We start from the raw sequence: 22,831 nt of genomic DNA, 5'->3' as shown, positions 1-22,831 counted from the left end.
CTGGCCGGCTGGTTGTTGTACATTCTATGGGGCTGTCTGGTTTATCATTTATTTACCTGGCCGGCTGGTTGTTGTACATTCTATGGGGCTGTCTGGTTTATCATTTATTTACCTGGCCGGCTGGTTGTTGTACATTCTATGGGGCTGTCTGGTTTATTTATTTACCTGGCCGGCTGGTTGTTGTACATTCTATGGGGCTGTCTGGTTTATCTATTTACCTGGCCGGCTGGTTGTTGTACATTCTATGGGGCTGTCTGGTTTATCTATTTACCTGGCCGGCTGGTTGTTGTACATTCTATGGGGCTGTCTGGTTTATCATTTATTTACCTGGCCGGCTGGTTGTTGTACATTCTATGGGGCTGTCTGGTTTAGCATTTATTTACCTGGCCGGCTGGTTGTTGTACATTCTATGGGGCTGTCTGGTTTATTTATTTACCTGGCCGGCTGGTTGTTGTACATTCTATGGGGCTGTCTGGTTTATCTATTTACCTGGCCGGCTGGTTGTTGTACATTCTATGGGGCTGTCTGGTTTATCTATTTACCTGGCCGGCTGGTTGTTGTACATTCTATGGGGCTGTCTGATTTATCTATTTACCTGGCCGGCTGGTTGTTGTACATTCTATGGGGCTGTCTGGTTTATCTATTTACCTGGCCGGCTGGTTGTTGTACATTCTATGGGGCTGTCTGGTTTATCTATTTACCTGGCCGGCTGGTTGTTGTACATTCTATGGGGCTGTCTGGTTTATCTATTTACCTGGCCGGCTGGTTGTTGTACATTCTATGGGGCTGTCTGGTTTATCATTTAGTTACCTGGCCGGCTGGTTGTTGTACATTCTATGGGGCTGTCTGGTTTATCTATTTACCTGGCCGGCTGGTTGTTGTACATTCTATGGGGCTGTCTGGTTTATCATTTAGTTACCTGGCCGGCTGGTTGTTGTACATTCTATGGGGCTGTCTGGTTTATCTATTTACCTGGCCGGCTGGTTGTTGTACATTCTATGGGGCTGTCTGGTTTATCTAGTTACCTGGCCGGCTGGTTGTTGTACATTCTATGGGGCTGTCTGGTTTATCTATTTACCTGGCCGGCTGGTTGTTGTACATTCTATGGGGCTGTCTGGTTTATCATTTATTTACCTGGCCGGCTGGTTGTTGTACATTCTATGGGGCTGTCTGGTTTATCTATTTACCTGGCCGGCTGGTTGTTGTACATTCTATGGGGCTGTCTGGTTTATCTATTTACCTGGCCGGCTGGTTGTTGTACATTCTATGGGGCTGTCTGGTTTATCTATTTACCTGGCCGGCTGGTTGTTGTACATTCTATGGGGCTGTCTGGTTTTTCTATTTACCTGGCCAGCTGGTTGTTGTACATTCTATGGGGCTGTCTGGTTTATCTATTTACCTGGCCGGCTGGTTGTTGTACATTCTATGGGGCTGTCTGGTTTATCTATTTACCTGGCCGGCTGGTTGTTGTACATTCTATGGGGCTGTCTGGTTTATCTATTTACCTGGCCGGCTGGTTGTTGTACATTCTATGGGGCTGTCTGGTTTATCTATTTACCTGGCCGGCTGGTTGTTGTACATTCTATGGGGCTGTCTGGTTTATCTATTTACCTGGCCGGCTGGTTGTTGTACATTCTATGGGGCTGTCTGGTTTATCTATTTACCTGGCCGGCTGGTTGTTGTACATTCTATGGGGCTGTCTGGTTTATCTATTTACCTGGCCGGCTGGTTGTTGTACATTCTATGGGGCTGTCTGGTTTATCTATTTACCTGGCCGGCTGGTTGTTGTACATTCTATGGGGCTGTCTGGTTTATCTATTTACCTGGCCGGCTGGTTGTTGTACATTCTATGGGGCTGTCTGGTTTATCTATTTACCTGGCCGGCTGGTTGTTGTACATTCTATGGGGCTGTCTGGTTTATCATTTAGTTACCTGGCCGGCTGGTTGTTGTACATTCTATGGGGCTGTCTGGTTTATCTATTTACCTGGCCGGCTGGTTGTTGTACATTCTATGGGGCTGTCTGGTTTATCATTTAGTTACCTGGCCGGCTGGTTGTTGTACATTCTATGGGGCTGTCTGGTTTATCTATTTACCTGGCCGGCTGGTTGTTGTACATTCTATGGGGCTGTCTGGTTTATCTATTTACCTGGCCGGCTGGTTGTTGTACATTCTATGGGGCTGTCTGGTTTATCTATTTACCTGGCCGGCTGGTTGTTGTACATTCTATGGGGCTGTCTGGTTTATCTATTTACCTGGCCGGCTGGTTGTTGTACATTCTATGGGGCTGTCTGGTTTATCTATTTACCTGGCCGGCTGGTTGTTGTACATTCTATGGGGCTGTCTGGTTTATCTATTTACCTGGCCGGATGGTTGTTGTACATTCTATGGGGCTGTCTGGTTTATCTATTTACCTGGCCGGCTGGTTGTTGTACATTCTATGGGGCTGTCTGGTTTATCTATTTACCTGGCCGGCTGGTTGTTGTACATTCTATGGGGCTGTCTGGTTTATCTATTTACCTGGCCGGCTGGTTGTTGTACATTCTATGGGGCTGTCTGGTTTATCTATTTACCTGGCCGGCTGGTTGTTGTACATTCTATGGGGCTGTCTGGTTTATCTATTTACCTGGCCGGCTGGTTGTTGTACATTCTATGGGGCTGTCTGGTTTATCTATTTACCTGGCCGGCTGGTTGTTGTACATTCTATGGGGCTGTCTGGTTTATCTATTTACCTGGCCGGCTGGTTGTTGTACATTCTATGGGGCTGTCTGGTTTATCTATTTACCTGGCCGGCTGGTTGTTGTACATTCTATGGGGCTGTCTGGTTTATCTATTTACCTGGCCGGCTGGTTGTTGTACATTCTATGGGGCTGTCTGGTTTATTTATTTACCTGGCCGGCTGGTTGTTGTACATTCTATGGGGCTGTCTGGTTTATCTATTTACCTGGCCGGCTGGTTGTTGTATATTCTATGGGGCTGTCTGGTTTATTTATTTACCTGGCCGGCTGGTTGTTGTACATTCTATGGGGCTGTCTGGTTTATTTATTTACCTGGCCGGCTGGTTGTTGTACATTCTATGGGGCTGTCTGGTTTATCTATTTACCTGGCCGGCTGGTTGTTGTACATTCTATGGGGCTGTCTGGTTTATCTATTTACCTGGTCGGCTGGTTGTTGTACATTCTATGGGGCTGTCTGGTTTATCTATTTACCTGGCCGGCTGGTTGTTGTACATTCTATGGGGCTGTCTGGTTTATTTATTTACCTGGCCGGCTGGTTGTTGTACATTCTATGGGGCTGTCTGGTTTATCTAGTTACCTGGCCGGCTGGTTGTTTTACATTCTATGGGGCTGTCTGGTTTATCTATTTACCTGGTCGGCTGGTTGTTGTACATTCTATGGGGCTGTCTGGTTTATCTATTTACCTGGCCGGCTGGTTGTTGTACATTCTATGGGGCTGTCTGGTTTATTTATTTACCTGGCCGGCTGGTTGTTGTACATTCTATGGGGCTGTCTGGTTTATCTATTTACCTGGTCGGCTGGTTGTTGTACATTCTATGGGGCTGTCTGGTTTATCTATTTACCTGGCCGGCTGGTTGTTGTACATTCTATGGGGCTGTCTGGTTTATCTAGTTACCTGGCCGGCTGGTTGTTGTACATTCTATGGGGCTGTCTGCTTTATCTAGTTACCTGGCCGGCTGGTTGTTGTACATTCTATGGGGCTGTCTGGTTTATCTAGTTACCTGGCCGGCTGGTTGTTGTACATTCTATGGGGCTGTCTGGTTTATCTAGTTACCTGGCCGGCTGGTTGTTTTACATTCTATGGGGCTGTCTGGTTTATCTATTTACCTGGTCGGCTGGTTGTTGTACATTCTATGGGGCTGTCTGGTTTATCTATTTACCTGGCCGGCTGGTTGTTGTACATTCTATGGGGCTGTCTGGTTTATTTATTTACCTGGCCGGCTGGTTGTTGTACATTCTATGGGGCTGTCTGGTTTATCTATTTACCTGGTCGGCTGGTTGTTGTACATTCTATGGGGCTGTCTGGTTTATCTATTTACCTGGCCGGCTGGTTGTTGTACATTCTATGGGGCTGTCTGGTTTATCTAGTTACCTGGCCGGCTGGTTGTTGTACATTCTATGGGGCTGTCTGCTTTATCTAGTTACCTGGCCGGCTGGTTGTTGTACATTCTATGGGGCTGTCTGGTTTATCTAGTTACCTGGCCGGCTGGTTGTTGTACATTCTATGGGGCTGTCTGGTTTATCTATTTACCTGGCCGGCTGGTTGTTGTACATTCTATGGGGCTGTCTGGTTTATCTATTTACCTGGCCTGGCCGGCCTTCCTCGTTCAGGTTACCAGAGCCATAGGGAAGAAAACATTCTGACAAGCCGTCACCACCAGTCTTAATGAAATTGCTGGGGGGAAAAGCAGTTTAAATGGCCTTTGTTAAAAACAGGAGGATCCAGCTTTTCCATTCCTACTTTATTTCTCATCTCCTAAATGTGTGAAAACTGCACCATTTTACCGGAACTCAGCATTTTGCTGTGAGTGCATAGGGGAGAGCGCTGCTAAATGTAGCACGGGTCAATTGTAGGGTAACTTGGGGTAGAACCCCTTCCTCCCTAAATGTTCTTCTGAGTGACTTAAATGTAGATGTTTTTGTTGTTGTTGAGCAAGAGTAGTGGCAACCAGGGGGATAGTGGTGACATGAAGTGGTTTCTGTGAGAAGTACAGGTGTTACCCCAGGTGGCGTGTTACCCCAGGTGGCGTGTTACCCCAGGTGGCGATGTTACCCCAGGTGGCGATGTTACCCCAGGTGGCGATGTTACCCCAGGTGGCGATGTTACCCCAGGTGGCGATGTTACCCCAGGTGGCGATGTTACCCCTGGTGGCGATGTTACCCCAGGTGGCGTGTTTCCCCAGGTGGCGTGTTTCCCCAGGTGGCGATGTTTCCCCAGGTTATCGTAACAGGTACGCCTAAATAAAATAAAATCACATTTTATTTCTCACATACACATGGTTAGCAGATGTTATTGCGAGTGTAGCGAAATGCTTGTGCTTCTAAAATTCATCAATAGGATGCTAACTAGTTACAAGATCACATTTGTGATCTGGCTAACGATTAGCCCAATAGAGTAAATGTGGATAGGCAAGCCCATGCTTCAGCTTATTTATTTACAGCCACTATGCTGCATCAGTTGGGCTACGGGTGATAATGCTTACTGCTAATGCATAGGCTATATGGATGCCATGGGCCAATATGTGTTAAAAGAATTGAACAAATCACAATGTTATTTGGCTGATACAGGGCCTTCAGAAAGTATTCAGACCCGTTGACTTACTCTACATTGTTTCGTTACAGCCTTATTCTAAACACGTTTTTAGAAATGGTTGCAAATGTATACAAAATATAAAACAGAAATAACTTATTTACATCAGTGTTCAGACCCTTTGCTATGGGACTGGAAATTGATCTTAGGTGCATCCTGTTTTCATTGATCATCCTTGAGCTGTTTCTACAACTTGATTGGAGTCCACCAGAGGTAAATTCAATTGATTGGACATGATTTGGAAAGGCACACACCTGTCTATATAAGGTCCTACAGTTGACAGTCCATGTCAGAGCAAAAAAAATGAGGTTGAAGGAATTGTCCGTAGAAGGTCCCCAAGAACACAAAGGCCTACATAATTCTTAAATAGAATAAGTTTGTAACCACCAAGACTCTACTTAGAGCTGGCCGCCCAGCCAAACTGAAAATTCGGGAGAGAAGGGCCTTGGTCAAGGAGGTGACCTAGAACCCAATGGTCACTGACAGAGCTCCAGGGTTCCTCTGTGGAGATGGGAGAACCTTCCAGAAGGCCAACCATCTCTGCAGCACTCCACCAATCAGGATGTTATGGTAGAGTGTCCAGACAGAAGCCACACGTCAGTAAAAGGCTGAATAGACACCACTAATCAGCTGTTTCTAACATCACTGCTGAATAGACACCACTAGTCAGCTGTTTCTAACATCAGACTGCTGAATAGACACCACTAATCAGCTGTTTCTACCCCAGACCATCATGCTGCTGAATAGACACCACTAATCAGCTGTTTCTAAGATCAGACTGCTGAATAGACACCACTAATCAGCTGTTTCTAACATCAGATTGCTGAATAGACACCACTAATAAGCTGTTTCTAACATCAGACTGCTGAATAGACACCACTAGTCAGCTGTTTCTACCCCCAGACCATCAGGCTGCTGAATAGACACCACTAGTCAGCTGTTTCTACCCCCAGACCATCAGGCTGCTGAATAGACACCACTAGTCAGCTGTTTCTACCCCCAGACCATCAGGCTGCTGAATAGACACCACTAGTCAGCTGTTTCTACCCCCAGACCATCAGGCTGCTGAATAGACACAACTAGTCAGCTGTTTCTACCCCCAGACCATCAGACTGCTGAATAGACACCAGTCAGCTGTTTCTACCCCCAGACCATCATGCTGCTGGATAGACACCACTAGTCAGCTGTTTCTACACCCAGAACATCAGGCTGCTGAATAGACACCACTAGTCAGCTGTTTCTACTCCCAGACCATCATGCTGCTGGATAGACACCACTAGTCAGCTGTTTCTACACCCAGAACATCAGGCTGCTGAATAGACACCACTGGTCAGCTGTTTCTACCCACAGACCATCAGGCTGCTGAATAGACACAACTAGTCAGCTGTTTCTACCCCCAGACCATCAGACTGCTGAGTAGACACCACTAGTCAGCTGTTTCTACCCCCAGACCATCATGCTGCTGAATATACACCACTAGTCAGCTGTTTCTACCCCCAGACCATCAGACTGCGGAATAGACACCAATAGTCAGCTGTTTCTACCATCAGGCTGCTAAATAGACACCAATAGTCAGCTGTTTCTACCCCCAGACCATCAGACTGCTGAATAGACACCAATAGTCAGCTGTTTCTACCATCAGGCTGCTAAATAGACACCACTAGTCAGCTGTTTCTACCATCGGGCTGCTAAATAGACACCACTAGTCAGCTGTTTCTACCATCGGGCTGCTAAATAGACACCACTAGTCAGCTGTTTCTATCATCGGGCTGCTAAGTAGACACCACTAGTCAGCTGTTTCTACCCCCAGACCATCAGGCTGCTGAATAGACACCACTAGTCAGCTGTTTCTACCCCCAGACCATCAGGCTGCTGAATAGACACAACTAGTCAGCTGTTTCTACCCCCAGACCATCAGACTGCTGAATAGACACCAGTCAGCTGTTTCTACCCCCAGACCATCATGCTGCTGGATAGACACCACTAGTCAGCTGTTTCTACACCCAGAACATCAGGCTGCTGAATAGACACCACTAGTCAGCTGTTTCTACTCCCAGACCATCATGCTGCTGGATAGACACCACTAGTCAGCTGTTTCTACACCCAGAACATCAGGCTGCTGAATAGACACCACTGGTCAGCTGTTTCTACCCACAGACCATCAGGCTGCTGAATAGACACAACTAGTCAGCTGTTTCTACCCCCAGACCATCAGACTGCTGAGTAGACACCACTAGTCAGCTGTTTCTACCCCCAGACCATCATGCTGCTGAATATACACCACTAGTCAGCTGTTTCTACCCCCAGACCATCAGACTGCGGAATAGACACCAATAGTCAGCTGTTTCTACCATCAGGCTGCTAAATAGACACCAATAGTCAGCTGTTTCTACCCCCAGACCATCAGACTGCTGAATAGACACCAATAGTCAGCTGTTTCTACCATCAGGCTGCTAAATAGACACCACTAGTCAGCTGTTTCTACCATCGGGCTGCTAAATAGACACCACTAGTCAGCTGTTTCTACCATCGGGCTGCTAAATAGACACCACTAGTCAGCTGTTTCTATCATCGGGCTGCTAAGTAGACACCACTAGTCAGCTGTTTCTACCCCCAGACCATCAGGCTGCTAAATAGACACCACTAGTCAGCTGTTTCTACCCCCAGACCATCAGGCTGCTGAATAGACACCACTAGTCAGCTGTTTCTACCATCGGGCTGCTAAATAGACACCACTAGTCAGCTGTTTCTACCCCCAGACCATCAGGCTGCTAAATAGACACCACTAGTCAGCTGTTTCTACCATCGGGCTGCTAAATAGACACCACTAGTCAGCTGTTTCTACCCCAAGACCATCAGGCTGCTGAATAGACACCACTAGTCAGCTGTTTCTACCATCAGGCTGCTGAATAGACACCACTAGTCAGCTGTTTCTACCCCAAGACCATCAGGCTGCTGAATAGACACCACTAGTCAGCTGTTTCTACCATCAGGCTGCTGAATAGACACCACTAGTCAGCTGTTTCTACCATCGGGCTGCTGAATAGACACCACTAGTCAGCTGTTTCTACCATCGGGCTGCTAAATAGACACCACTAGTCAGCTGACTCTACCCCCAGACCATCATGCTGCTAAATAGACACCACTAGTCAGCTGTTTCTACCATCGGGCTGCTAAATAGACACCACTAGTCAGCTGTTTCTATCATCGGGCTGCTAAGTAGACACCACTAGTCAGCTGTTTCTACCCCCAGACCATCAGGCTGCTAAATAGACACCACTAGTCAGCTGTTTCTACCCCCAGACCATCAGGCTGCTGAATAGACACCACTAGTCAGCTGTTTCTACCATCGGGCTGCTAAATAGACACCACTAGTCAGCTGTTTCTACCCCCAGACCATCAGGCTGCTAAATAGACACCACTAGTCAGCTGTTTCTACCATCGGGCTGCTAAATAGACACCACTAGTCAGCTGTTTCTACCCCAAGACCATCAGGCTGCTAAATATACACCACTAGTCAGCTGTTTCTACCATCGGGCTGCTAAATAGACACCACTAGTCAGCTGTTTCTACCCCCAGACCATCAGGCTGCTGAATAGACACCACTAGTCAGCTGTTTCTACCATCAGGCTGCTGAATAGACACCACTAGTCAGCTGTTTCTACCATCAGGCTGCTGAATAGACACCACTAGTCAGCTGTTTCTACCATCGGGCTGCTAAATAGACACCACTAGTCAGCTGACTCTACCCCCAGACCATCATGCTGCTAAATAGACACCACTAGTCAGCTGTTTCTACCATCGGGCTGCTGAATAGACACCACTAGTCAGCTGTTTCTACCATCGGGCTGCTAAATAGACACCACTAGTCAACTGTTTCTACCATCGGGCTGCTAAATAGGACACCACTAGTCAGCTGTTTCTACCATCGGGCTGCTAAATAGACACCACTAGTCAGCTGTTTCTACCATCGGGCTGCTAAATAGACACCACTAGTCAGCTGTTTCTACCATCGGGCTGCTGAATAGACACCACTAGTCAGCTGATTCTACCCCCAGACCATCATGCTGCTGAATAGACAGCTCTAGTCAGCTACCTGCTCCCTCTGTCCCCTTCCTGCCCCTCGGACTTCCTATACCACCGTTGCTCCCCCTTTGGATATTTCAGCCCCAACAGACATCTATCCTGCCGCCACTCACAGGTGTAAACATCTATATATTTGATGTATTCATTGTTTCGTTCACACCTGCACTGTTGTACATTGGAGCTGAAGCATTTCACTGTGCACTGCTGCAGCTACATCTGCGACCGTGTTCATGTGACTTAATATGTATATATTTTTACAAAAACAGCAGCGGCGTGGCAATGGGTCATGGGAAACTTGGCGCCCGGGCCAGCTGTGAGACAGGAAGTGGGGACATGGGAGAGGACGGGGGGGGGGGGGGGGGGGGGGGTCGGAGAATGACACAACACCCCTTTGACACAGTGTCAGAAGTTCAACTTCAGAGTTCAGACACAGTCAAGATGACTTTATCTTCTCCTCAACGTGCCAGACAAGTTAAATCTGATGTATCGTCCTTAACAAGGCTTTAAGCCCGGAGGCCACTGAATTTGATCCAAGCGAAGAGATTCCATCTCAGTGTCAGAATAAGAAAAAAAGGCTGTTCCATTGTCCAGAATGGGACGGTCAGCGCTACTCCTAATATCTGAATGGGACGGTCAGCGCTCCTCCTAATATCTGAATGGGACGGTCAGCGCTACTCCTAATATCTGAATGGGACGGTCAGCGCTCCTCCTAATATCTGAATGGGACGGTCAGCGCTACTCCTAACACCTGAATGGTGACGGTCAGCGCTACTCCTAATATCTGAATGGGACAGTCAGCGCTCCTCCTAATATCTGAATGGGACGGTCAGCGCTACTCCTAATATCTGAATGGGACAGTCAGCGCTACTCCTAATATCTGAATGGGACGGTCAGCCCTACTCCTAATACCTGAATGGGACGGTCAGCGCTCCTCCTAATATCTGAATGGGACGGTCAGCGCTACTCCTAATATCTGAATGGGACGGTCAGCGCTACTCCTAATATCTGAATGGGACGGTCAGCGCTACTCCTAATATCTGAATGGGACGGTCAGCGCTACTCCTAATATCTGAATGGGACGGTCAGCGCAACTCCTAATATCTGAATGGGACGGTCAGCGCTACTCCTAATATCTGAATGGGACGGTCAGCGCTACTCCTAATATCTGAATGGGACGGTCAGCGCAACTCCTAATATCTGAATGGGACGGTCAGCGCTACTCCTAATATCTGAATGGGACGGTCAGCGCTACTCCTAATATCTGAATGGGACGGTCAGCGTTACTCCTAATATCTGAATGGGACGGTCAGCGCTACTCCTAATATCTGAATGGGACGGTCAGCGCTACTCCTAATATCTGAATGGGACGGTCAGCGCTACTCCTAATATCTGAATGGGACGGTCAGCGCTACTCCTAATATCTGAATGGGACGGTCAGCGCTACTCCTAATATCTGAATGGGACGGTCAGCGCTCCTCCTAATATCTGAATGGGACGGTCAGCGCTCCTCCTAATATCTGAATGGGACGGTCAGCGCTACTCCTAATATCTGAATGGGACGGTCAGCGCTCCTCCTAATACCTGAATGGGACGGTCAGCGCTCCTCCTAATACCTGAATGGGACGGTCAGCGCTCCTCCTAATATTTTAATGGGACGGTCAGCGCTACTCCTAATATCTGAATGGGACGGTCAGCGCTACTCCTAATATCTGAATGGGACGGTCAGCGCTACTCCTAATACCTGAATGGGACAGTCAGCGCTCCTCCTAATATCTGAATGGGACGGTCAGCGCTACTCCTAATATCTGAATGGGACAGTCAGCGCTCCTCCTAATATCTGAATGGGACGGTCAGCGCTCCTCCTAATATCTGAATGGGACGGTCAGCGCTACTCCTAATACCTGAATGGGACGGTCAGCGCTCCTCCTAATATCTGAATGGGACGGTCAGCGCTCCTCCTAATATCTGAATGGGACGGTCAGCGCTCCTCCTAATATCTGAATGGGACGGTCAGCGCTACTCCTAATACCTGAATGGGACGGTCAGCGCTCCTCCTAATATTTGAATGGGACGGTCAGCGCTACTCCTAATATCTGAATGGGACGGTCAGCGCTACTCCTAACACCTGAATGGTGACGGTCAGCGCTACTCCTAATATCTGAATGGGACAGTCAGCGCTCCTCCTAATATCTGAATGGGACGGTCAGCGCTACTCCTAATATCTGAATGGGACAGTCAGCGCTACTCCTAATATCTGAATGGGACGGTCAGCGCTACTCCTAATACCTGAATGGGACGGTCAGCGCTCCTCCTAATATCTGAATGGGACGGTCAGCGCTCCTCCTAATACCTGAATGGGACGGTCAGCGCTACTCCTAATATCTGAATGGGACAGTCAGCGCTACTCCTAATATCAGAATGGGACAGTCAGCGCTACTCCTAATATCTGAATGGGACGGTCAGCGCTCCTCCTAATATCTGAATGGGACGGTCAGCGCTCCTCCTAATATCTGAATGGGACAGTCAGCGCTACTCCTAATATCTGAATGGGACGGTCAGCGCTACTCCTAATATCTGAATGGGACGGTCAGCGCTACTCCTAATATCTGAATGGGACGGTCAGCGCTACTCCTAATACCTGAATGGGACAGTCAGCGCTCCTCCTAATATCTGAATGGGACGGTCAGCGCTCCTCCTAATATCTGAATGGGACGGTCAGCGCTACTCCTAATATCTGAATGGGACGGTCAGCGCTACTCCTAATATCTGAATGGGACGGTCAGCGCTCCTCCTAATATCTGAATGGGACAGTCAGCGCTACTCCTAATATCTGAATGGGACGGTCAGCGCTACTCCTAATATCTGAATGGGACGGTCAGCGCTACTCCTAATATCTGAATGGGACGGTCAGCGCTACTCCTAATACCTGAATGGGACAGTCAGCGCTCCTCCTAATATCTGAATGGGACGGTCAGCGCTACTCCTAATATCTGAATGGGCCGGTCAGCGCTACTCCTAATATTTTAATGGAATGGCCGGCGCTACTCCTAATATCTGATTTAGAACAGGGTGAATAGTGATTAGGGATGGGAGGCATCCAGACTTTCATATCGTCATACAGTCCTCCTCACATCACGGGATTTACAACATACTGGTTGTCTTCGTAGTCAAGGGGACGCTAAAACGCAAAATGAAACGGCCATTGGTACTAGCGAATTTCCATAGGAGGCTGCTAGCTAAATATGCTAACAAGACAGGCAATCCAGTTAATAATGTTATACGTAGAGTTGAAGTCGGAAGTTTACATACACTTAGGTTGGGGTCATTAAAACTAGTTTCTCAACCACTCCACATATTTCTTGTTAACAAACTATAGTGTTGGCAAGTCGGTTAGGACATCTACTTTGTGCATGACACAATTTTTCCAACAATTGTTTACAGGGAGATTATTTCACTTATAATTCACTGTATCACAATTCCAGTGGGTCAAATGTTGACTAACTTGACTGTGCCTCTAAACAGCTTGGAAAATTCCAGAAAATGATGTCATGGCTTTAGAAGCCTCTGATAGGCTAATTGACATAATTTGAGTCAATTGGAGGTGTACCTGTGGATGTATTTCAAGGCCTACCTTCAAACTCACTGCCTCTTTGCTTGACATCATGGGAAAATCAAAAGAAATCAGCCAAGACCTCAGAAAGAAAATTGTAGACCTCAACAAGTCTGGTTCAATCCTTGGGAGCAATTTCCAAAAGCCTGAAGGTACCACGTTCATCTGTACAAACAATAGTACGCACGTATAAACACCATGTGACCACACAGCCGTCATAGCGCTCAGGAAGGAGACGGGTTCTGTCTCCTAGAGATTAATGTACTTTGGTGCGAAAAGTGCGACTCAATCCCAGAACAAAGAGCAAATGACCTTGTGAAGATGCTGGAGGAAACAGGTACAAAAGTATCCATATCCACAGTAAAACGAGTCATATATCGACATAACCTGAAAGGCCGCTCAGCAAGGAAGAAGCCACTGCTCCAAAACCGCCATCAAATAGCCAGATTATGGTTTGCAACTGCACATGGGAACAAATATTGTACTTTTTGGAGAAATGTCCTCTGGTCTGATGAAACAAAAACAGAACTGTTTGGCCATAATGACCATCGTTATGTTTGGAGGAAAAAGGGGGAGGCTTGCAAGCCGAAGAACCCCATCCCAACCGTGAAGCACCTTAGCATCATGTTGTGGGGGTGCTTTGCTGCAGGAGGGACTGGTGCACTTCACAAAATAGATGGCAACATGAGGATGGAAAATTATGTGGATATATTGAAGCAACATCTCAAGAAATCAGTCAGGAAGTTAAAGCTTGGTCGCAAATGGGTCTTCCAAATTAACAATGATGCCAAGCATACTTCCAAAGTTGTGTCAAAATGGCTTAAGGACAACAAAGTCAAGGTATTGGAGTGGCCATCACAAAGCCCTGACCTCAATCCCATAGAAAATGTTTGGCAATATTGAAAAAGTGAGTGCGAGCAAGGAGGCCTACAAACCTGACTCCGTTACAACAGTTCTGTCAGGAGGAATGGAACAAAATTCACCCAATTTATTGTGGGAAGCTTGTGGAAGGCTACCCAAAACGTTTAACCCCGAGTTAAACAATTTAAAGGCAATGCTACCAAATACTAATTGAGTGTATGTAAACTTCTAACCCACTGGGAATGTGACGAAAGAACTAAACGCTGAAATAAATCACTCTCTCTACTATTATTCTGGCATTTCACATTCTTAAAATAAAGTGGTGATCCTAACTGACCTAAGACAGGGAATTTTTACTAGGATTAAATTAATTTGGCTAAGGTGTATGTAAACTTACGACTTCACTGTATATGTAAAATAAATCTGATTTACAATTAATTAATAATATGCCCTGGCAAATATTCTTATAATTGCCAGTGTAACCTACAACATTATCCTCATTTGATATGTTGATTCAATGTATTCGCTCCATCAGCTAAAACTAGAACATAATAATTTTTAGTAATGAAAAAAAAACATGGCTATCTGTTTTAGCCTAGAATAACATTACCTAAACAAAATTACACACTATAAGGCTACAATGTTGTTTGGTTTATTGTTTGAACAGTTGCTGAGATTATATTTGGTTAACAATGCAAAATAGGCTAGTTTGATGAATAGCGTATACTGTACAGCCTAGAGCAGATGAAGAAACCAAGTGATACGTCGGTTCTCAATCCCCAGGCATCGAATGCCGGAGTGTATTGCAAGGAGTCCCCTCGTGACAAAAAGCAACACCTCACATTCTCTGCCTCATGCCTACGCTGTTGGCCTCTTCAATAAATCTAAGGAAAAAATACAAAAATAAAGGTTTTTCCGTTAAAACAACTAGAGCACGTTGTAAGCAAAATTCAAATCTTCTTTGTTGCATTTCAAACTGTACTTTTGTGAGGAACAGCTGGGAACTAGTTCTGTACAATGGAGAGGTGGGCTGGATAAAACCAGGATAAACCATAGTTTAGATCTTCAGTTTGGGAACATTTTGGCTTCCCAGTAGATTACAACGGCGATGGACAGAGTTGTGGATAAAACGTTAAAACAGTAACAGCCACTGCTCAGCTGCCACCACCTCAAATATGTTGACATTTAGGGCAACATCACCCCAATATACTGGAGCAAGACGGAAACGCAAATAATGTTATTTTTGAATTTTTTATACATGACCCCTAAGTAAGATGGGATGTTAATTGCTGAATAACTCAAGAACCACACCTAGAGCTATTACTGTGACCGTATTACCGCCACACCGGCGGTCAAGAGTCCTTACCGCTGTCAAATTCCACATGACCGTTTAGTCACTATAATTAGGTTTCTCCACCTATGATGCTGCTGCTGGTCATTACTTGCTACCTGCATGATACTCAGCACGCTATTGTTCCTCTAATCACTCTGACATCAATGGAAATGTCATCAAAACTCTAATCAAACACTACATGCGAGCCCATGAGCTCATGTTGCTCAACATTTCTATAGGCTATGCAATTGTGCCAGAAAACAGAGTGATGGCCTCTATTAAAAAGAGGAGTATCCCATCAGCTTTCTATAGGCTAGGCCTACTATATTTATTTCTCAACTTTCCTAATATTAAGCACATTGCTTATATTTAAAACAGGAGTATAGCCTCCCTGCATGAAAATAAACCACGGGAAAAGCGTCCTCCATTCGCTAAGTGCATAGATGACATGTATTTTTTCCCCTGCCCCCTTTGAGACAGGTGCATGATAATGGTCCATTCTAAATCAAAACAAATTTCACACATATATAATTTAGTATATGTAAAGACAAGATTTAAATCAAGAATAGTCTGATGGGTGGCAATAGTAGCGTATCACTTGTGAATGATACCCAGCTTGTGCAGTAAGGCAAGAAACAGAGCATGCCTTTTCACCTCATGTAAGTTAGCCCATAGGCCTATATGTTTTGATAAGGTTTTATCACAACTAAAGTGGCCAAATAACTTCTTAAAATTAAGCACATTAATCCGCTTTACAACCAGCCTAACTGGCAGACATGGGCTGTAACTGGCAGACATGGGCTGTAACTGGCAGACATGGGCTGTAACTGGCAGACATGGGCTGTAACTGGCAGACATGGGCTGTAACTGGCAGACATGGGCTGTAACTGGCAGACATGGGCTGTAACTGGCAGACATGGGCTGTAACTGGCAGACATGGGCTGTAACTGGCAGACATGGGCTGTAACTGGCAGACATGGGCTGTAACTGGCAGACATGGGCTGTAACTGGCAGACATGGGCTGTAACTGGCAGACATGGGCTGTAACTGGCAGACATGGGCTGTAACTGGCAGACATGGGCCTGAGTTTCACGTTTGGGGAAGATCATTTTCACCATAACAGTGCACCTTTATGATAAAGCATTACATGCATAATTGCATGTGCCATCACTTTTGAGAACAGTGTTTTCCCTCTGAGTGGATTTTGGAAACATTCGTGTTTATAGCCTATTGCCATGTGCGCATTGCTGTGAAGATATGTGAAGAAACAGCCTAATAGTTCAACATTTTAAGCTAAAAGTTCTGATCTGATGCATCGACCTCAATGCTTTCAAGTTTTTTTTATGCTAGTGGATATATTAATTTGGGATCTATCGCATCCCACAACTGTCCCAGACTACGTTTGGAATATTTATTTCAAGAACAGCAGGACAATTTGACCAACAGAATAAGTCAACTTTTGAACTATGGGGGATAGTAGATTGACATAGGCTGCTGTTGGTTAGATCTACTACTCATCTGGTTGGCTGACGAGAAGTAGATGTGGACAGTTCTTCTAGCATCTTCTGCATCCCTGATGTGTCCGTCTTCATTTGTAGTCTGTGAGAAGGACCCGAGATTATTATGAAAAGGACCCAATCACGTGACGGGCATTGGCAAATAAGAATTGCGATATCTAAGAGAGCCATGTGAGTGAGTGGTGCTTCGGAGCCGGGAGAAGGGAATTATAATAATTATATTCGGCCCAAGGGTTCACTGGCCACAAAGGACATGGATTTTTTTTAAGGGATATTACGGCCACACGAAGGGGATGCCGTCGGGAAATCCGAGGCATTATCAAGTCCATGTCAAATTGTGAATGAGAGAGACTGATGAAGTGTGTTCAGCCTGCGCAAAATACAAAGCAGAGCTCTTGCCTTTCATGTGAGAGTATGTTATTCTGTTCTTCTGAAATAGACTACACTACTTCATATCACGTTTCTTTAGACATGTCTCAAAAAAATAATGGATGTGAAAGTGTAGGCTATATTACATGGATTTATTAGACTTTTTAAAATGTAGATGTACCAAAAGGTCTGCTTTCTCCAACTATTTCCCAGCCGCCTGATAAATTCAGGGCAGCAACGTTATTGAGAGCAGTAGCAACATATTTGCAGTTCTCCATGGCTAACGTGATATCTTTTTTTTTAATTCAGTAGAAAGGATTATCTAGGCATTATGAGCAGCTCATTTTAAACACAAGATGCAACACCGCAAACCAATCCAAACTCCTCTCTCCGCATGTCCAGCCCACTCAACCAATCATGGCTAGCGGGAAGGTTGCTGCCTTTCTCTGTGGCTAAACCAACTAGGCTCGTAATGTAACAATTTTATTATATTTACAGACAACATACAAGTTTGAAATTACATGAAAGATCACATTCGAGAACCAATTTCTGCCAAAAAAATGCATTTTGATAAAAAATATATTTTTTACATTCAAACGGCTCTTCTGTGATTTCGTGACTTGCAACATATGCCTAGTTTCCTGAAATCGGGTCGAGTTAAGTTACGTTTTATTTTACAGTGGGTGGACCGGAGGTCATCATTGTAATAGTAATTAGAAGTAAACATGTCAATTCAATTGAAAATGTCAATGTGTACCAGCTAAATTGCAGTGGTCTGAAAGGATAGGTTGATTCTATCAATTCTGTTTCTATGATTGAAATGACACCGACCCTGAATTCAAGAGCATCTCAACAGATAGAGTGCACAACACAAACACCTCAGATGTGAATTTGGGTCTAAGCTTCAACATATGCATTTATACATACATAACATATGCCAATATGAAACTAAAATTGGAGTTTATGTGTTTAGATATTTGACGATTAAGGGTTTAAAAATGTTCATAAAATAGTTTAACACTGTCTGTAAGCTCTTAAATGATATCAAAGTCAACCGTTTATCTTTTCCAGTGATGAAGACGTCACTGGACATGTCTAATGATATGGTGGGGTATGCAAAACAGGTAAACTGTCTCTCTTTAAGGTCCAAAAAGTCACTTTGGCCACTTCTTCTATGGGCAAACATCTACGGAAATCAAAAGGGATGCTGTCAAAAGGTGATTGAATTCAAATGGATTTACCCTGGAGCATCTTTGGAAGCAGATGATGCCATGCCATACAGATGTAGACTAGGCTAGGTTAGCTAGGCTAGGTTAGCTAGGCTAGGTTAGCTAGGCTAGGTTAGCTAGGCTAGGTTAGCTAGGCTAGGTTAGCTAGGCTACATACAACAAGGCAAATGATTGTAAGAAGGGTGAAAGAGAGAAGGAAGCGGACATGTTTTTCTCTCACACAGAACCACACCTGTTCTGCTGTTGGGAATGCTCCTTCCTTCCTTACAGAAATCAGGTTAAAGTCACCTACTCTATACACGTGCACACACACACACTGTAGGCCTATTTTCTATGTTCACCCCTTTCTCTTCCTGTGTTGCTGGTGAGAAAATATGTTTTGACTTACCTGACTGAGTAATAGTGAAACAGCTGAGGCCTACTCTCATAATGTAGAACCATATCTCCCATGGTGCAGCCTGTTCTCACCACCTTGGAGACCTTGTCCTTCACCAAACCCATGAAGTGTAGCTGGGACGAAAAACTGAAAATGATTGACACCGACATTGCCTTCCTCTTACCCGGCGTATTTTGCATATGTCGGTAATTTTAATACACACCGGTTCTTGTAGATTAAAACCATTATTTGGTCAACAGTAAATGGTCTACACATGATGTTGATTCCTGCTATGAAAGTATCTGCCCGGCGCTGTCTGTGGGCTGCAGTGTGAGCGAGCCGCTCTGTCTCCTCACTGCGCACAGAGGAGAGATGCCTACGACTGTTGCTCAAAGTTCTATTGAGGGAAAATGATAGTTTTCAGTAGTAGTTGCTTTGTTCTGATTACACAGCTTTCTGTGAGTATATCATTTATTTATCACCTCTTAAGACCCCCTAGAGTCCATGTCAGCTCCCCCACGGAAATCGAATTAGCATAATAAACAACTCATCGAAACGTTTGCTCTACGACTCCCAACAGCATCTTGGGAACCGTCTGAAGCCTGTACAGCTGATCTGATAACATCTGTCTGATTTGAAATCAAATCCGATTTTATCGGTCACAAACATATTTAGCAGATGTTATTGCAGGTGTAGTGTAATGCTTTGTCAATTTATAGACATATGTTATCAATGAGTGTTCAGATGTGTCCACATGCAGCCATAGTACAAACCAGCCAGAGAGATGAACTAGACATGAGGAAGTGAACGGGAGCTCAGTTTATGCAATATTGAGACTGGCACATAAGAGAAGTGACAAGATTGTGGTGAGCTTATTTTTTCCACCATTGCTCAATTTAATCCTAAAATGTGAACTACCTAATAGACCAAGTTTGTAATTTGACCAGAGGGGTTTTGAAGCACTGATTACCAGAGAGAGAAGTGCACAGTTAGCGTTTTCGGTGAGGTCAGTGGATGTGGAAACTGGAGCCCACTAGCTAACTAAAGCCAGGCTTTCAGACAGACTAGCACAAGGGGTTTAGAGAGCATGAAGCTACAGATGAAACAATGGAATAAAACTAAATATCTTATTTGGGACATATGATCTTCAAAACGTAGCCCATTAGATTATAGAGGTTAGCCACTTTGTAGGGACTGTTTTTTAAACTGTTTCAGTTCTTAATGCTAGCTAGCTTAGCTCGTTAGCTTGCTCCTGGTAACCCTCTAGGCAGAGCGGTGCAGTGCGGCGTGGGGAAGGAGGCAGGGCTTGTGAGTGAGAGACACATTAAGTAAATAAGGCCACGTCACTACAATGTCAACATCTGCACACTGCCGGATGGTTCTGGAGAGAAAAGGGAAAGTAGAGCTGGGAAGTGGAGAGGAGGACTGGCAGGTGGAAAGGAAAGTAGAGCTGGGAAGTGGAGAGGAGGACTGGGAGGTGGAAAGGAAAGGAGAACTGGGAGTTGGAGAAGAGGACTGGGAGGTGGAAAGGAAAGGAGGACTGGGAGGTGGAAAGGAGAGGAGAACTGGGAAGTGGAAAGGAAAAGAGAAGAGAACTGGGAAGTGGAAAGGAAAGGAGAACTGGGAAGTGGAAAAGAAAGGAGAGGAGAACTGGGAAGTGGAAAAGAAAGGAGAACTGGGAAGTGGAAAGGAAAGGAGAGGAGAACTGGGAAGTGGGAAGAGGAGAAGAGGACTGGGAAGTGGAAAGGAGAGGAGAACTGGGAAGTGGAAAGGAAAGGAGAACTGGGAAGTGGAAAGGAAAGGAGAACTGGGAAGTGGAAAGGAAAGGTGAACTGGGAAGTGGAAAGGAACGGTGAACTGGGAAGTGGAAAGGAAAGGAGAACTGGGAAGTGGAAAGGAGAGGAGAACTGGGAAGTGGAAGGGAGAGGAGAACTGGGAAGTGGAAAGGAGAGGAGAACTGGGAAGTGGAAAGGAGAGGAGAACTGGGAAGTGGAAAGGAGAGGAGAACTGGGAACTGGAAAGGAGAGGAGAACTGGAAAGGAGAGGAGAACTGGGAAGTGGAAAGGAGAGGAGAACTGGGAAGTGGAAAGGAAAGGAGAACTGGGAAGTGGAAAGGAAAGGAGAGGAGAACTGGGAAGTGGAAAGGAGAGGAGAACTGGGAAGTGGAAAGGAGAGGAGAACTGGGAAGTGGAAAGGAAAGGAGAACTGGAAAGGAGAGGAGAACTGGGAAGTGGAAAGGAGAGGAGAACTGAGAAGTGGAAAGGAAAGGAGAACTGGGAAGTGGAAAGGAAAGGAGAACTGGGAAGTGGAAAGGAAAGGAGAACTGGGAAGTGGAAAGGAAAGGAGAACTGGGAAGTGGAAAGGAAAGGAGAACTGGGAAGTGGAAAGGAAAGGAGAACTGGGAAGTGGAAAGGAAAGGAGAACTGGGAAGTGGAAAGGAGAGGAGAACTGGGAAGTGGAAAGGAGAGGAGAACTGGGAAGTGGAGAGGAGAGGAGGGCTGGGAAGTGGAGAGGAGAGGAGGGCTGGGAAGTGGAGAGGAGGGCTGGGATGTGGAGAAGAGGACTGGGAAGTGGAAAGGAGAGGAGAGGAGAACTGGGAAGTGGAAAAGAGAGGAGAACTAAGAAGTGGAAAGGAGAGGAGAAATGGGAAGTGGAAAGGAGAGGAGAGGAGAAATGGGAGGTGGAGAGGTGAGGAGAACTGGGAAGTGGAAAGGAGTGGAGAATTGGGAAGTGGAGAGAAGAGGAGAATTGGGGAGTGGAGAGAAGAGAAGAGGAGGACTGGGAAGAGGAAAGGAGGACTGGGAAGAGGAGAGGAGGACTGGGAAGTGAGGAGAAGGGCTGGGAAGTGAGGAGAAGGGCTGGGAAGTGAGGAGAAGGGCTGGGAAGTGAGGAGAAGGGGAGAGCTGGGAAGTGTAGAGGAGAGGAGGACTGGGAAGTGTAGAGGAGAGGAGGACTGGGAAGTGTAGAGGAGAGGAGGACTGGAAAGTGTAGAGGAGAGGAGGACTGGGAAGTGTAGAGGAGGACTGGGAAGTGGAGAGAAGGACTGGGAAATGGAGAGAAGGACTGGGAAGTGGAGAGAAACTCTGGGAAGAGGAGAGGAGGACTGGGAAGTGGAGAGGAGGGGAGAGCTGGGAAGTGGAGAACTGGGGAGAGCTGGGAAGTGGAGAGGAGAGGCGGGCCGGGAAGTGGAGAGGAGAGGCGGGCTGGGAAGTGGAGAGGAGGGCTGGGAAGTGAAGAGGAAAGGAGGGCTGGGAAGTGGAGAGCAGGGCTGGGAAAAGGAGAGTGGAGGAGGGCTGGGAAGTGGAGAGGAGGGCTGGGAAGTGGAGAGGAGGGCTGGGAAGTGGAGAGGAGGGCTGGGAAGTGGAGAGGAGGGCTGGGAAGAGGAGAGGAGGGCTGGGAAGAGGAGAGGAGGACTGGGAAGTGGAGAGGAGGGGAGAGCTGGGAAGTGGAGAGGAGGGGAGAGCTGGGAAATGGAGAGGAGAGGAGGGCTGGGAAGTGGAGAACTGGGGAGAGCTGGGAAGTGGAGAGGAGAGGCGGGCTGGGAAGTGGAGAGGAGAGGAGGGCTGGGAAGTGGAGAGCAGGGCTGGGAAAAGGAGAGTGGAGGAGGGCTGGGAAGTGGAGAGGAGGGCTGGGAAGTGGAGAGGAGGGCTGGGAAGTGGAGAGGAGGGCTGGGAAGTGGAGAGGAGGGCCGGGAAGTGGAGAGGAGGGCTGGAAAGTGGAGAGGAGAGCTGGGAAGTGGAGAGGAGAGCTGGGAAGTGGAGAGGAGAGGAGGGCTGGGAAGTGGAGAGGAGAGGAGGGCTGGGAAGAGGAGAGGAGGGCTGGGAAGTGGAGAGGAGGGCTGGGAAGTGGAGAGGAGAGCTGGAAAGTGGAGAGGAGAGCTGGGAAGTGGAGAGGAGAGCTGGGAAGTGGAGAGGAGAGCTGGGAAGTGGAGAGGAGAGAGGGGCTGGGAAGTGGAGAGGAGGGGCGGGCTGGGAAGTGGAGAGGAGAGGAGAACTGGGAAGTGGAAAGGAGAGGAGAACTGGGAAGTGGAAAGGAAAGGAGAACTGGGAAGTGGAAAGGAAAGGAGAACTGGGAAGTGGAAAGGAAAGGAGAACTGGGAAGTGGAAAGGAGAGGAGAACTGGGA

At 46.5% G+C, this 22,831-nt stretch overlaps 1 protein-coding gene across 3 annotated transcripts in view; it reads right to left on the bottom strand.

Moving 5' to 3' along the window:
• LOC110535150 (cytoplasmic protein NCK1-like) overlaps positions 1–22,831 on the bottom strand; it is a 117,040-nt gene that overhangs the window by 72,031 nt on the left and 22,178 nt on the right. Inside the window, exon 2 of one of the 3 annotated variants that reach the window (XM_036934650.1) lies at positions 4,738–4,973. The gene's annotated coding sequence lies outside the window, so the exon portion shown is untranslated. The remainder of the gene's footprint in view (positions 1–4,737; positions 4,974–22,831) is intronic. The other 2 variants (XM_036934649.1, XM_036934648.1) reach the window with 2 other exon arrangements.

Source organism: Oncorhynchus mykiss, chromosome 11, assembly GCF_013265735.2.
Source record: "Oncorhynchus mykiss isolate Arlee chromosome 11, USDA_OmykA_1.1, whole genome shotgun sequence".
Lineage (NCBI taxonomy): Eukaryota > Metazoa > Chordata > Actinopteri > Salmoniformes > Salmonidae > Oncorhynchus > Oncorhynchus mykiss.
The sequence above is the reverse complement of the archived record's forward strand: the minus strand, read 5'-3'. Positions and strand labels throughout refer to the sequence as shown.